The sequence below is a fragment of the Ambystoma mexicanum genome, chromosome 4q (assembly GCF_040938575.1).
Source record: "Ambystoma mexicanum isolate Mex_15411 chromosome 4q, UKY_AmexF1_1, whole genome shotgun sequence".
Lineage (NCBI taxonomy): Eukaryota > Metazoa > Chordata > Amphibia > Caudata > Ambystomatidae > Ambystoma > Ambystoma mexicanum.
In genome coordinates, this window is record NC_090928.1 from 411946149 (window position 1) to 411961218 (window position 15070).

Sequence of the window (15070 nt, forward strand, 5' to 3'; positions counted from 1 at the left end):
GATTAAAGCCAGTATTACTGTCAAGGCCGGGGGCTTCACCAGGAAAGGCGTTGGTTCTACTACTGGTCACCGACACAAGTATGACAAAGACATAAAGAACATGAAAAGGCTTCTTTGGAAGTACCTATCGAAGACAACTTGGTCATATTTTAGTCCAGGTGATTTAGTCGACAAAGTAAAAACACTCAAGGCCAATTATCATCATTGGCGTAAGGGGCATAGGTTTTGGTTGGAACACGCAAAATGGCGCCATTTGGTGTATTGTTCCATCACTAATGGCCACAGACAGTTTTGGAGGATTGTTAATGGCGATGAAGGGCAGGATAATGTGTTGTGGGGGGTCCCCAAAAAAGAATGGGTTATCCATATACAATCAACTTTGGGTGATGGTGCACCCAAGAACATCATGCATGACTGCCTGACTGATGTCTGGATCTTACGTAGAGATCTGTCGGACATTGTGAAATGAATCTCAGCAAGTAAACCATCAAGAGCACCCAGACCCGATGGGTTGTGTAATCAGCTTCTTAAGCTGGACAGCAATATCTGGGCTGAGGGGCTGTATTGGTTGTTCCATTGATCAGTGTGACGCAAACCCTGCCCTCTTCATGGAGGGAAAGTATCACTGTTCCGGTCCATAAGAAGGGTTGTTGCATGGACCCACGGAATTACCAGTTATTAGCCATGATGGATGTTCCAGCAAAATTATTTCCGATGGTGCTTCTTGAGGAGCTCAGTAGTTGGATTGAGGAATTTAACATCATTCCCCTCAATCAAACGGGCTTCAGGAAAGGCCATAGTACCACCATCAATAGTCTTGTGCTCATCACCACTGTCCAGCAGGCTTGGATGATCCACAATCGAGCAGTCTGTGTCGCCATCATCATTTTCAGCACTGCTTTTGACACCATGGACAGGCATAGGCTGTGACTGAAGTTGAGTAGTTGGCACATTTCCCTGTGTTTGCTGGAGATGATTGTGCAACTGCACGATAAAACCTCGGGAGGATAGCTCAGGGGCAACGCGCTCGCTTTGGAATCATGAGGACGTGGAGCAACACAGGTTCGATCCCCGGGTCTGCGCTTAGAAACCTCTGGGTATTAAGCGCATTATAAATTAACCAATTACAATAACAGTTACCAGAGTCCAAGTACAGTTGGACCAGCTGGGCTCTATGACGGGTTGGATTGCCACGCACAGGGGTCTTAAGCAAGGGCGCATTCTTGCACCCATGCTGTTTAACCTGTATTTAGAAGGCCTTTAAGGGTGGAGGGGCTATTGAGAACGCCAACTCCCTGCCACCCAATCTAGGCAATTCACCTCTACAGTGGTTGGCGTCTGCAGATGACCTGGCCCTATTTGACCTCACCCCTCACAGCTTGCAGGAAATATTGAATCTGTCTAACACTTATTCTGCCCTTAATTTGCTTATAATTAACACCTCTTAGACTAAAATGATGGTCTTTACACCCAGGTACAAAAAATATCTGGGCATCTGGCTTGACGCCAAATTTAGCAGCACCAACCATGTGGAACAGCTACAGGTCCAGATCGCCCAGAGAGCGGGTGCCGTTCGTTCATTCACACTTAGGGGAGGTGGTTACTCTGTGGGGATAATGATGTGGTTGTATGCAGTTAAGATACTCTCTATTCTGCTTTATGGGGTAGAGATATGGGCTTTGGAGAGGCTTTCAACCTTGTCTAAATTGGAACACAGTATCCTGCAGAGACTTCTTAGACTGCCAACTTACACCGCGGCTGAGGCCATCTATTTGGAGTTTGGCATTTATCCTATGATGGCCCAAGTGAATTTGAGCTGTCTCTGCACGTATGGGAGATTAGTCAATGCACTGACTGTTTCACTTACTGGGCTACTGTACGCTAATCTCATGTCCAGAAGTGGCCTAATGAATACAAGTTATATTGCACAAATGAAAAGGACTGCAGGCTATTGGTGGATACAGCCTGGCGTCCATCCTTTGTCTTTGACCCTCCCTAGCTTTAGGAAGGCCATGAAGGAACTACTGCTTCCACAGGGAAGGGAACAAATGGCGGTGAATCTCGCATCAAAATCATCCCACTGCACTGTATCATACTTACATCAGCTATTGGACCGGAGTACCATGCTATATAAAGCAATGCCTGGGAAACGATTGTTTCTGGGAGTACCTCAAGGTTAGACGCAGTGAGAACTCGAGAAATGATGGGGTTTTGGCAAAATATTCCTAGAAACCAGAGGGTATCTCGCCTATGTAGTGGTCCCGGCATTGAGACTGTGAAGCATCTCCTGACAGAGTGTGCACTCCCTTGTAGGCTTAGACAACAAGCGCTCCGATCAGCTGGCATAGTTGGGAAATCCTTTGTGGAAGAATTGTGGACCACATTCATGAGTGGTAAAAATGTTGCTTGTATTTTATACAAGATTATTTTTTGGAAGCAGATCTTATTAATGTTGCAGAATCTGAGGCCTGAAGGCTTCATAAGTCTTTTACGTTCAGGGGTTTGTGCGATGGGCATTTAGTATCTAATAGTGTCACCACAATGGTACTGTTTGTTCTATTTATGTGGTATGCATTAGAAGTTGTTTTGTCAACTGTATAATACTAAATAAATAAATAAAAGAATGCCAGCTGAGAAATGTACTAACTGAATGGCATCTGCTCGGAACTAATCCATAGCCCTCTTGCAGTGCCCGTGAACCCCATTCTTCCAGGAGGATTCATGGACCTTGATGTTACTTTATGCCCATGATTAATCCACGAACTCTGAAGCTGCTTTTCAAAGGTCTTTTGGGGGCCATCCACCCTTGAAATCAGTCATGCCACCATATACAGGGACTCTGTTAGGATTAAGGGGGTGAGACTTCCTGGCATGGTTCAGAAGCACTTCTCTGAATACTGGCAACTGAACTGGAAGGTCCACAATCAATGCAAGCGCTAGCAGGAACTACGCCTGAGATGGCCAAAAAGGGGTGATCTCTTGCTTGTGAGCCCGTTGAAATACTATTGCAATCACTGAAATGGGGCAAAGGCATAATGAATGGAAGAACTCATCAGTAGCTCCAGTGTACAGATTTGGCCTCTAACTGCAATACCTGCAAAGGTATAATAATAATACATATTTTAGCATTTATATAGCGCTACAAACCCGCAGGAATCTGAGCGCTGCTTATCAACCTCGGAAGGATAAAAGGCTGAGTTTGGCCCTGCCGGGATTCGAAGCGAGCGCTCTACTCACTGTGCTATCGGGCCGGCTTTGAGACAGCAGGCAAAGAGATCCGTATGGAAGGATGGATCTTTCTACAGATACTGTAAGCGGAGAAAGGCCCTTCTGTGAAGATGCCAGTTGCTGGCATCCCTCCAATATCTGAAGCCAGCTGGAGTCCATCCAGGCAGAGATGTCACCCACTTTCCAGTGAAACAGATTCCGGTTTAGCTGCAACTAACTGCTATAGAGCAGTAACACGAAGGGGTATGCTTTAACTTCAAAAAGTCTAGTTTCAGAATGGCGAACATGGTTGAAAGTAGTAGTGGAACTGGTAATAGTGGCAAATAAAAGAAGTGGACCTCTGCCCCTGATAGTTCCCACTCACTTCAACCTCTGCGTTACAGCCCACAAACTCACCACACACTCCATGGAGCGTCTCACTCAAAGGAGCATCAGCGCCACAAGGTTGTGTAAATGACAGGCGTGCACTATACAAATTCCCCAACCCATAACAAAAACACAATTAGTTATTACTTCTCTGATCTTTTGACAGATAGAATTACAAACAGAATGAATGTTTTTTTGTATCAATATCTGCACCGATGTGCTTTTAATTTGGCGCATCCTGCCTCACAGAGCACAACCATCACACCTGTCACTCGCCCTGGAGCACAGCGTTTGGCTTCCAGGTCCCCACCCAGGCAGTGAGTTGCTCATGGCTGCCATTGTTCAAGCTAGAAGGTACTTTCTGTGATTCAGCCTGCACACATACACCCAGGAACAATGCATGCAAATAACGCCGGGCCCGACTAGCCCATCTTTCTCAGTCATTAAAAGTGACCGCCCAGCATAGTTTCCAGTGGAAAAACGAGTTCGGCGGCCTGAAGATAAAATAGCTTTGTGTCAGAAGCCAGAGGCTCACTCGCAGAATGTCAAGGTTTGGCGCGCTGCTGGCATAGGTAAGTCACGAGCTTTCACGCGGAGGCCGAAGCACCTCCGGGGTCTCTTCTCCGGGAGGGCGCGCGCTCGTTGGCAGAACACTAAACGCCGTGCACGGGCAGCTGCGTTAACTGTCGATTTATCAGGGATGCCGCTTGTGAGGGGTTTCAGCGGGTTTGCGTTTGAACAGCCAGGGAAATCCGGGTGGTGGGGGGCACACGGGCGTAGCTTTGGTGCTCCGACGGAAGTATTCCTAAATTGCGCAAACCCGCAGTTTTCTGACCCAGATGCGTTCATGAAGGCGCAAATGCGTAGTCCATGTATTTTGACCTATAGATGCTGTCAACGATGTAGTAGTCCCCTCCCGCTAGATGTGCCCACTGCATCCTTGGTTTAGCTACACCCTGGCAGGGTAGTGTGCAACTCTGTTGGTGCAGAAGGTGTGAGTGGCAGCGACGCCTTTACAGTTGGTTGAATGGCAGATGTGTACCCCCCCCCCTCCTTTACAGGTGTTAGAAGAACTATAGGGAGAGATGAGGGCATAAGGAGGGGGGCAGGGGCTCCTTCTGCCACTATATTAGAATACTGTTGACACTGTTGTGTGTGTGGCTCTGTTAGGGGCCACCGAGGGGCCGTGCCGGGGGACTATGCCTGTGTGGCAACCTGTTAGGGACACGGGGTGATCTGTTGGGAGGTATGCGGGGCTGCGTCTGCCAGCATGCCCGCGGGTTTTCTGTCAGAGCTGCAGGGTGGCCTGCTGGAGGCTGCGTGACGCCGTGATGTTATTATGATTACCGGTGGTTCACACGCACGCGGCAGTACAGGAGGGGGCAGAGGGGTGTGGGCTGGTGACCTTAGACTCGGGATGCGTGACAGAGGACAGGAGTCCCAGGGGATGTTTGTGGCCGGATACGGCAACATGTGTAATGAAAAGGGCTGGTTCATAGTTGTAATTGTGAACAGAAATGCAGGGCTTCCGCGGGTCTCCCACCACCATCGCTTTTGGGGAATGGGGGCGGGAGGAGTGACGCTGTGAGAGCCACCAGGTGCCGAAATGAGCAGTTTACTCCAGATTTACGTATGTCTTAATTAATGGCATGAATAATACATGTTTGTAAACTAGCCATGTTCCAATAGGTTGTTTGCGTTTTTACTTTCTTTTGGTCGGCCTATTGCAAGCCACTGTTGAAGCACATGTACAATACCGAGCTGACCTTGCTTAATGCGTGCTTGTTTTATGCGCAATGCACCGTGAACCATATGAACAGACATACGTGCACTGATGTACAAGGACATGTTAAAGAAGAGTTGGCAAACCGAATATGCTTTGGCTGTCATATGTGAAGCTCACCCGCAAATGTCCCCATAAACTAAATGCCGGGACTAAAGGGCAGCAATCACGTTTGCACCATTGAAGTCGCAACAGTCATTAGAATATTTCACACAAAATAGACACACAAAGAAAGTACAACAAATCCAATACTGGTCAGTCAAGCCTATGACATCTGGTACTCTTTCCACTAACATGACAGCAGAGACAGTGACAACTATTTGCAACTGAGACACAGAGTGTTTATTTATATGTTGTTATGTTGATTTATACCGCGCACCACTACCACCCAAGGGCAGCCTCCAGGCGCTCACGTGGCTCTGCAAGAGATGAGGGCGGGGTTTGGTAGTTAGGATAGGATGATAGGATAGGTTCAGAACCAGGAGGAAATGCCGTCTGTGTGCATTGTCTTTCGCGTGGGAGTGCAGAGTCACAGATGACGCTTCAATGTTGTATTGTATTGTGTTGGTGTTCATTAGTGTAGTGTCGATGGATTTATGGACTACGTGCAAGGGTGTGTTCCCTGGAAGGTTACTCCCACAGTCTCAGAGAGTTGGTTGAGGTTGAGGATTGTTAGTTCTCCGTGTGTCTATGTGTAGTGTGGCCAGCTCCTGTTCGTGTATAGTGGCGTTGGTTATGTAGGAGGAGCAGGAAGGGGGCATTGGTTAGTACATCGGTTAGCAAATCACAATGTCACAAACATAGCCAAGGAGGGAATAATGATACATTACAAATGTTTGCCTTTTACCACTATCCTGACCCATAGGTTTTGCTCCGCAAAGCGGCACGTAAGAACCCAAACCTCAAAATACCCTTGAGAGAGCCTGTGTTGCCAACAACTAGTAACACAGCAGCATCTCGATCACTCAAGCGGCTTTCTATACACACTCAGAATGCGTCTGAGGATGAGTTCCATTTTGTCCAAGTGTAAAACATGGCACAAGATTCCTTCCATTATACGTATGAGTTTACTAGTGCCAACACGCAAGTGGCTGTAAGCTCAAAAGCCAGTGCAGGACAAAGGGGGCCCTGCTGATGTTGTATACCTGTTGAATAGTGCTCCACAGTCCTTCATGCTTTTCAAAGAAATTGCTTTATTCTTAAATGTAGTAGAAGGTTGCCACCCTCTTACAGCCGAAACGTCCCACGTCATCACGTCTGGCCCTCACATCATACAGACCTATGACCTGAATCTTTATTACCACTTCAATGTTGACGTCACCTCTCACCAGACCCTATTTTTAGGTTTCTTGAAGCAAATAACATTGTACTGTGCAAATATGGGTTGTAACTGTGACAAGACATTATTAGGTTAACAAATATGAAGTAATAATTGGTAACACTGCACACAGGCAATATAACACAGTACCAGTATAGGAGTGTGGAGGTAACACCCTATACTAATCTTAAAAACGTGCCGTTTTGGAAACGTAGGCACATTGTTAAAAAGTCACTTTTGAATTCTGCACTGTATGGACTAAAACAGGCTTCATTTAGTGACCTCCTGTCACCAGTGGACATGTAATGCTATTCAAAGATGCACTAAACATTGTTAACATATATGTCCTGTATTGTTTACAAAACTCACTGAGCTGGTGATCAGGTTAATTGTTGATTGTTTATTCTTTCTATGTGTAATTTTTTCAGCCATCAATATTGAATTACCTATGCTGAAATATGCGACCTAAGTAAATAAAGGTCTCAACAACTGTTTTTTCAGTTTTTCCAGAATTTGGATTTGTACTTTCCTCCTATGATGCATACTTATGAAGATGGATTAAACAAAATATGGAGATGTGTTAGAATTTTTCACTACAGCAAACCACTGTAGTTTAAATGTATGAGGTCAGGACTACCCCCCTGTACTAAATATTATTCTTAAATGTAGCCATTGAATTAGATTAACTATACGCCAATGGAACTACTTAACTTGCACTCGAAATACAGCTTGAAATAAGGGAAAGGAAGAAGGATCTCAAGTTGTTCCAGGCCAGGTGGGAGTAGGTCATCCAGGTCTGAATGTTCCTTTGCATTATGGAACTGGTGGTCCTGTGTTTAAAATGGACCCAGCAAAGCCTGCCACGAGAAACACAGGACTTGAATATCTTTTCACAGCTGACATGGGACAATTTGAAAGCACTCAGGAAAGCTCCCACTAATTTTTCCTGAACCCTAAAGAGCAGTGCTTGGGGGGCCCAGGTGAACCTACCCTGGAATGGTTCCACTACCGGAGGGAAAGGTAGCGGAGAGTGGTTTTATACGTTTTAAGGTCTTAGGTTGATTTGTATTGGGTTTAAGTGATTCATCCACTTCCGGGTTGTCATTGCATTCTCAGTAATTGTCATTTACTCCATTTAAAACCAGTACCACAAATACTGAAATGCAAAGGAAAACATGCAAAGGCAAAGCCAACATTTTTGGCTTTAACGTAGACATGAGCTAGGTATTTTCCTTTCACTGCCATAATATTACTACCTGCCCATAAAACAGGAAAAGCTGGCAAATGGTGTGAGTACCGGGGCATGTCATGGCAGCACATGGAAAATTCTTAACTAATGCATATGTAGGCACAAAAACTGTTAGCTTTTTCAATACTTGTTTTTGATAGTAATTCTTATAGTGCTTTGAAACACATTGTGTATAGGCGCTATATAGATAAACGATCATATCATATCATATAAATCAACTGTCTAAAAGTCCACTTGGTTAAGACATTTATATGACACCAGCTGCAAGTAAGCATTTCAGAAAACTATTTAGAAATGGCATTGGCATACCCTTAAAAGCACATACAAGGCTCAAAGAGATCTCATGGGTGTGTGTTTTGGCTGGCTACTGGAGGGAATTATCATAGGGGCTAAAATGATTATAGGTGGACGATGGGGGGTTGAACAGTCAAACAACATATTCAGTGTGTGTCCCTTTTCCCATCCCACCTCTCTCCTATCTTTACTTTCCATGCCAATAGTTTTGTCTTATAGGTAGTGCTTACAGTGCCACATAATAACCACAACAAAAAAGAGGAGTCAGACATACTTGACTTGAGAAATCAACATCTCTGATCTGGATTTTCTTTCTGGCGAGATTACCACAGTCATGCATTATCAAACTTTGACAGAAAACACAATTAATTTGATAATTGTTAATATATAATAATAATTCGGTTAGTGCCTTCTCCTGTAGCTAATGCCCAGGCACAGCTGTTGAATGCCTTTAAAACTCTGATCAAATGCATATTAATGCCATGGTGTTAAGGCCTTTGCTGCTAATAACAATCACAAATAGAAACAAACATCACACTGTTCATGCTTTAGATTATCTATTCTGTGGTAGACGTTTTTGGCAGAATATCCTCAAATTCCACTGACACTTGTAGGGTTTTCTGTGATATGTCAAATCGCAAGGGTTTCACTACATTGGTGGAGGGAGGTGTAAAATAGGTGTGATCACACTCTCAGAAGGAATTCATAAATTGTTGGTAAAAGATCCAATTTCCAATTTGCTTCCATTTGGCTTATTTTCGTATTGACCCTTTATTGCCCACAGTATGTATCAGTGATCTGCATTACTCACGGTTCTTGACTTTCTTGCCACTGTCCTTATTGATGAAGAATGACATGTAATCTCAGAGGCAGAACAGGGCACGTGTACATCTTGGATGCTTTGCTTTCTCTGGGACAATGTCAGATGGATTCTGTTATCCCCTTGTGAGGAATTCGACCATCCGTACGGTGGGTGCGGGCTTGCCTGGGATTTTTAGAAATGTTAAATGAAATTGAATGATGGTAGATCAACCTTCAGGAAATGTGTGGGGCTAATCCACACACCTTTTCCTATGCTAGCTTCGTGACATGTGCATAGACCTGTGTGCTCTGGGTGGACAAAGCCAACAGGCGCAGTCCCCCCAGTCATATTTAGCTGGGATATGACAGCAGGAGTAGACAATGAATCGCCAGAAGGGGAGGACCAAATCTTCCCCTTGCCATGGCCAGCCTGTACCATCAGTGGGTTTGATGGAAAGAGACAGTGCCCCTTGGCGATAGTAGAGTTCAGCTGGCAAGGTGAAACGACCCAGCGCTGTGTAGAGGTGAAAGACTCCATCCCTGTCCCATGTCTGTTGGGTAATGCTCTTCCTGACCCTGAGATATTCACGGCAGGTACTCAATTGAGGTTCCAAGAGATCACTAGACTGAACACTCTCAGAGCCTTATGGCCTGGAATGCTTCCTGAGGGCTTGTTGGGGGGACCGGCGTGGCCAGTAGCACCTGGTCATGCTCTGAAGACTGATACTCCTGCAGGAGAGGGGCCAGTAGCCACCGAGGACCCTACTCAGTGACTTCAGAGTTGCCTGGCCTAGTGCAGGAATCTGAGGCGGAGGCCCAGGTGGTCGCAGATCTGAAGGGCCTGCCCAAGCTGGATGAGTTTGCATCACCTGGTGGCCTTTGGATCCTCAAACCAACTCAGGGAACAGATACATCTTGGTGGTGGTAGACTGCACCACATAATACCCTGAGGCTGTCCCTCTGAGGAGCATCAAAGCCCCTGTGGTTGCGAAGGCTCTGATTGGGATATTCTCCCATGTTGGATTCCCCAAGGAACTCATTTCTGGCAGGGGATCAAACTTTATGTCGGTGTATACGAAGGCTATGTGGGAAGAGTGTGGAGTCACCTACCGGTTCTCCACATCCTTCCATCCACAAGCAAACAGGCTTGTTGAGTGTTTAAACAAGACCCTGAAAGGCATGATAAGGTGGCTTGGAAGAGAACCTGAGGAGAAAATGGGATAGCCTCCTGCCATGCCTGCTGTTCGCTTACAGGGAGGTACCACAGAACGGAGTAGGGTTTAGCCCATTTGAGCTTCTGTTTGGACACCCTGTACGAGGTCCCCTCAGTCTAGTGAAAGAAGTTTGGGAGGGCAACCCCTCATCCCCTACGCGAGATGTAGTGGACTATGTACTTGGCCTTGTGTCTAGAATAGCAAAGTACATGGAACTGCCGACTAGCATTGAGACAAAGATTCCTGACCCAGAGCCACTGTGTAGGCCAGCCTGCAGATGTCTGTCCATTACATTGTGGTTCTTACCCCCTTCCCCTTCTCCAAAAGCCCTTAGAGACATTTTAAGATCCATTGCTTCCTTATGATAAAGCCAAGTATCCTTGAACTGTTGTGATTATTTTCTTTACCAACTACCCTCCTGTCAGTATCCAGAGTACATCCCTTTTCCTCCTTTCTAGATGTCTGTTCTCTACATTCCTTTGGTTGTAGGTTGTATTTCGTAGTGCTGCTACAACTGTCTGTTGTGATAATATTAAAGTAGATATTTTTATACAACCTTGACTGGATAGTCCCTTTTATCATTGGGTAATAATTATATTTTCGGTGTCTTGTAACTAACCAACGATCCACAACCTTTTGGAGACAAGCCTGCCCTTCCCTCCACGTTACCAAAATTGGACAAGGAGATTTATCATTTGCTTGTGTTTTCAATCTGTTCGGATCCCTTCTGGTGTACTAGAGATATGGGGCTGACTTAACATTTTAGAAACCGATTTTCATCCCTGGACCACTGGTGCCCGGAAGTAGATTGGTCACACCCCTCAAGCAGGTGCATTTGGTCAATAATTATTTTAGTCTTTTGCTTAACTCAGGCATAGCTCGTGGAAGGGATGAAGGGGAGGGCAAGTAGGAGAATTGCAGCATCCTGTGCAGGGGTTCAGGGAGTTTATTTAGTGGCTTTCCGTAGGCTACAGCAGTGCAGGATGTCAGTCTTCATGTGGGGGTGCTTGGTTGGCAGAGTACGGTTCCAGATTTGTGCAATCTCCAGAGGATGATCTCCTTAGTAAGAATTGTAACGGGCATGAGGGTTGTAGCCAGGGTAGGAAATAGGATGGCACAAGACAGAGTTGTGTTCCAGCTAAGTTTGTTTTGCCGCAGCCACGTTCTGTGCATGCCCAAATCCCCAGGGCTCAATAGGCCAGTGCTCTCCAAGATCTCCTCCCAAGCAGAGGCTCACTCTGTTACCCACAAGAAGTGTTTCAGGAGACTCCCGGTGAACAGTGACTAAATGATTATTAGCACCCGAAAGGAAGGCATCAGCCAATCAGGTCCTGTTGAAAGGGGGCTGAATCTTATGATCCAAGTCTGAGTTCGATCCTGTGGATGGCGCCTTTCTCCCCAAGTCCCCATCACTCCTCCACGTCGTAGAACCCTTGTGGCCTCACCACCACCGGCTCCCTCTTAAATCTCCCCCACCCACTTGCTTCCTCCTAAATGTTCCTTCCTCTCCTCGCCCACCCCGTCCTAACTAACAAGTCATAGAAATGGAAGATGGGTTACGAGCGATTCGCAGGCGCAGTGCAAGCAATTCTTTAAAACAAAAAAATAATGATAACTTGCTATTGGTGCCTTGGAGCTCAGCCCCCAGGTACTAATAGCAATAATACACCTGCGGCGGCGGTGGGCAGGATCCGCCTGATAATGCCACTTCGCTGGAGCCTAAAACCTTAGCCTTGAGCTGTTACCTGCTCATTTAGCACACCGCCAAGGGTGTTATTCTCAAAATATATGAGCTTTTTCTGGGTAAAAATATCTTGAAGTGCTTACAAGATTGTACAAAAGGTAATACATTCAATTAAAGACATTTTGGGAAGTTTACATTCCATTTCAAAGCAGAAGAGGTATATTCAATTTACTTTGGGTCGTGGGTATATATAATTTCGTTCAGAATGTCTGTAGTTTGTGCAAAGTTCATGTTTTTGCCTGGGTACGCGGGAAGTCTTCTTTAGGATTGGATGGGGGTTTTACTCAGATCCCCCATCTTCCAGGCTGTCTTTGATTGCATAGTCCCTTAGCAGACCATGGATGATCCTGGGACAGGCTTCTGTAGCAGCTCCCCATTAAGAATCAGGCTCCTGCAGCAGAGGATGAGGTTCCACCAACAGTCCTGGATTGTGAGGGTCTGGGGGAAAAGTCCATACAGTACAGACTGGTGGGTAATGGAGAGGAGCATATGAGCTCCCTGCTGATACAGCTCAAACATCATTACCTGTTGCCAAGCTGACCAAATGAGTATACAAGTCTTGCGATTTACAGACATGCCTTTGTTAGGGTGAGTGCTGTGATAACTCTAAAGAGCAGATATCCCAATTTGTGTTACATGCCCAGAAAGGTTTAATGCTGAATCACTAGCCGAGACATATTTCAAATGTAAAATCCTGTGCTCCTTATTAGGTTCCCAAAGTGCTCTTTGCTTTTATGCAAATCACCAGGATTGGGTTACTTGAAGAGATCAGGCACTGCTCAACCTGGGCTGTGCCTCCGTCCCTCAGCCCCACCCACGTATCCCTCCCTCACACCCGCACTGCACGAAAGGGGAGATGAGGATCCCAGAATATTTTTTTTTCGTTTCCTGCACTGGTTGTAGCAGTAATTCACCTTTCATTTAGCAGGGGCCTGATCAATAGATACCATGTGTACATCTGCGACAGCACGTTCTGATACCAAGGACCCCATTGCCAACATGAAACACTCAGGAAATGTGCAGTAGAAGGTGAGTGACTCTGTTAAGTGGCATGAGTGGCACATTACAACAGACAGCACGGCCGTAGCTTTTTTGGTTCGGGCATGGCCTATTGCCCTGTAGGCCAGTCCGAGCCTGGTTTCTAGTACAACCCAAACTCTATAGTTGAGGAAAATGGGGTTTAAAAGTAATTCCCTATAGAATATCAGTTTCGAACAAGCAAAACTTGTTTAAGATTCTGCACCAAATCACGGCACAGCGGACGTGTTTATTCACACATGGTATCGCTTCCCAGAGCCTGCATAAGGGTAAATTTGCAGGAATAAAAGTCAAATAAACTCTCCTCGCGTTGTGGTTGCGCAGTTCTACCATATATTGTTGTGGAGTAGCTGCAACGGCCATTTGGTGTGCACCCACCAAGTAACTTTTGAGGTGGGTGGAAGTCACTGTTTCAATGTTAATCCTGCAAATACAGGCAACCCGTGCACACACATCGACCCTAATACCAGAAACCCTCTAGTCATGCCATTCAGACTCAACCAACTAAATGTGGCCCAATGTTCAATAAGATCAGTGGTGGGCAACGCGCAGCCCTCTTGAGGTTTTGGCCATCAACACCCATCAGCTCTTACCAGCATTGTCAATGGTGAGGGATCATGGGAGTTGTAGGCCGAAACATCCGGAGAGATGCCCATCACCGAATTAGATTGAAGACCGACCCAGCATCTCTACTCATAATTGTAACTATCCCTTTTGATGATGGGTTCTCCCCCCTCCACCGACATAGTAGAGATCCATATTCACCACTCCTCACACATCCACCGGGAATCCCATTCCCTCTATTACCCCATCTTGCTTCCATCCTCACCCCTCAGTCTCCTGGAGAATGCACCTAGGGACAACTGAAATCGCAGTGTGCGCAAGCAACAAACAAGCATTATAACATAACATCACACATCAGAGCATCACGCAACCCCCAATAGACCCTGCCAAAATATCAAACAAGGCGCTGGCATAGTCCCAAAGCCGTACATAGCTATAAACGGACCATTGCATAACTCCAACATACTGTCCCACCACCTCAAACCGACCCACGCATAGCCCCTCGGTGGACCCTAATACAGCCCCCACAGACACAGGTGATCCCAATATAGGTGCAAAAAGAACTCCTCTTCCCCAGACCACCCCCCAAAAAATACATTCTAAATTGGTTACAGCTGAAAATTGATGGCAGGAAAAAAACGGATTTAAACTCTGAAGGGGATATCCAGATAAAGTTCCAGAGGCCCAAACAAGGGATGAAGTAAAATAAGAAAAAATAAATGGGAGGGGGATAGAAGCATCACCCAGTCACAGCAGCGATTCCCGTCTTAATACCAGCCAAAGCGCCAGCGTTATGCTACACTGGAACTGTGCGGGAGCAATGATTTATAATATCAAATAGAATCATAGGCCAGATAACAACACTTTGTTGCAGGGAGAAACAGGTCTTCCAAAGTTCATAGGCCAGACTGAAATTGTTTGAGTTTTGACAAAGAAATGTTTCGAGTTCAGTGTAATATTGGAGGCTTCTGGCCACTATTTATTTATGTATTATTAATAGTTTTTATACTGGAGGCACAGTGCTCTTTTGATCGCAAAAGAGCACACAATACATCAGAAATCAGATTTTATGGGAAACAGTGAGCTTCTTACAATGGGGTGCATTCGAGGGACATTCTGACCAGGTTGTGGTGGGGAGTAAATGGAACAGTCTCTGGGGATGATACATAACTGGACATACATAGATACAGGACATAGAACACTAGGAATTTGTAAGTGCAGGTAGGCGGTACAGCCAGCTGTGCTCGGGATGTGACCATTATGGGTGCAGTGCTAGAGTGGAGGCAGAGGAAGTGAGGCAGTTTGGATGAGAGGGAAACATTTTAGCTAGCAGGCAGATGAGAGGTAGGCGAAGAGGGTAACTCAGAGGTGAGGAGGTAGGCTTTTAGTTTGGTTTTGAACAAATCGGTGTGGACTGTTTACTACATGTCAGAACCAGCAATGCTGACTTAAGGTTGTGTTTGCTGCCTGC

The 15070-nt window shown here is 45.8% G+C and overlaps 1 protein-coding gene across 1 annotated transcript in view; it reads left to right on the forward strand.

Moving 5' to 3' along the window:
• Window positions 1-4069: 4069 nt before the first annotated feature.
• The window catches only part of LOC138467755 (neuroblast differentiation-associated protein AHNAK-like), a 329204-nt gene continuing 318203 nt past the window's right edge, over window positions 4070-15070 (forward strand). The window contains exon 1 of the mRNA XM_069607984.1: window positions 4070-4166. The gene's annotated coding sequence lies outside the window, so the exon portion shown is untranslated. The remainder of the gene's footprint in view (window positions 4167-15070) is intronic.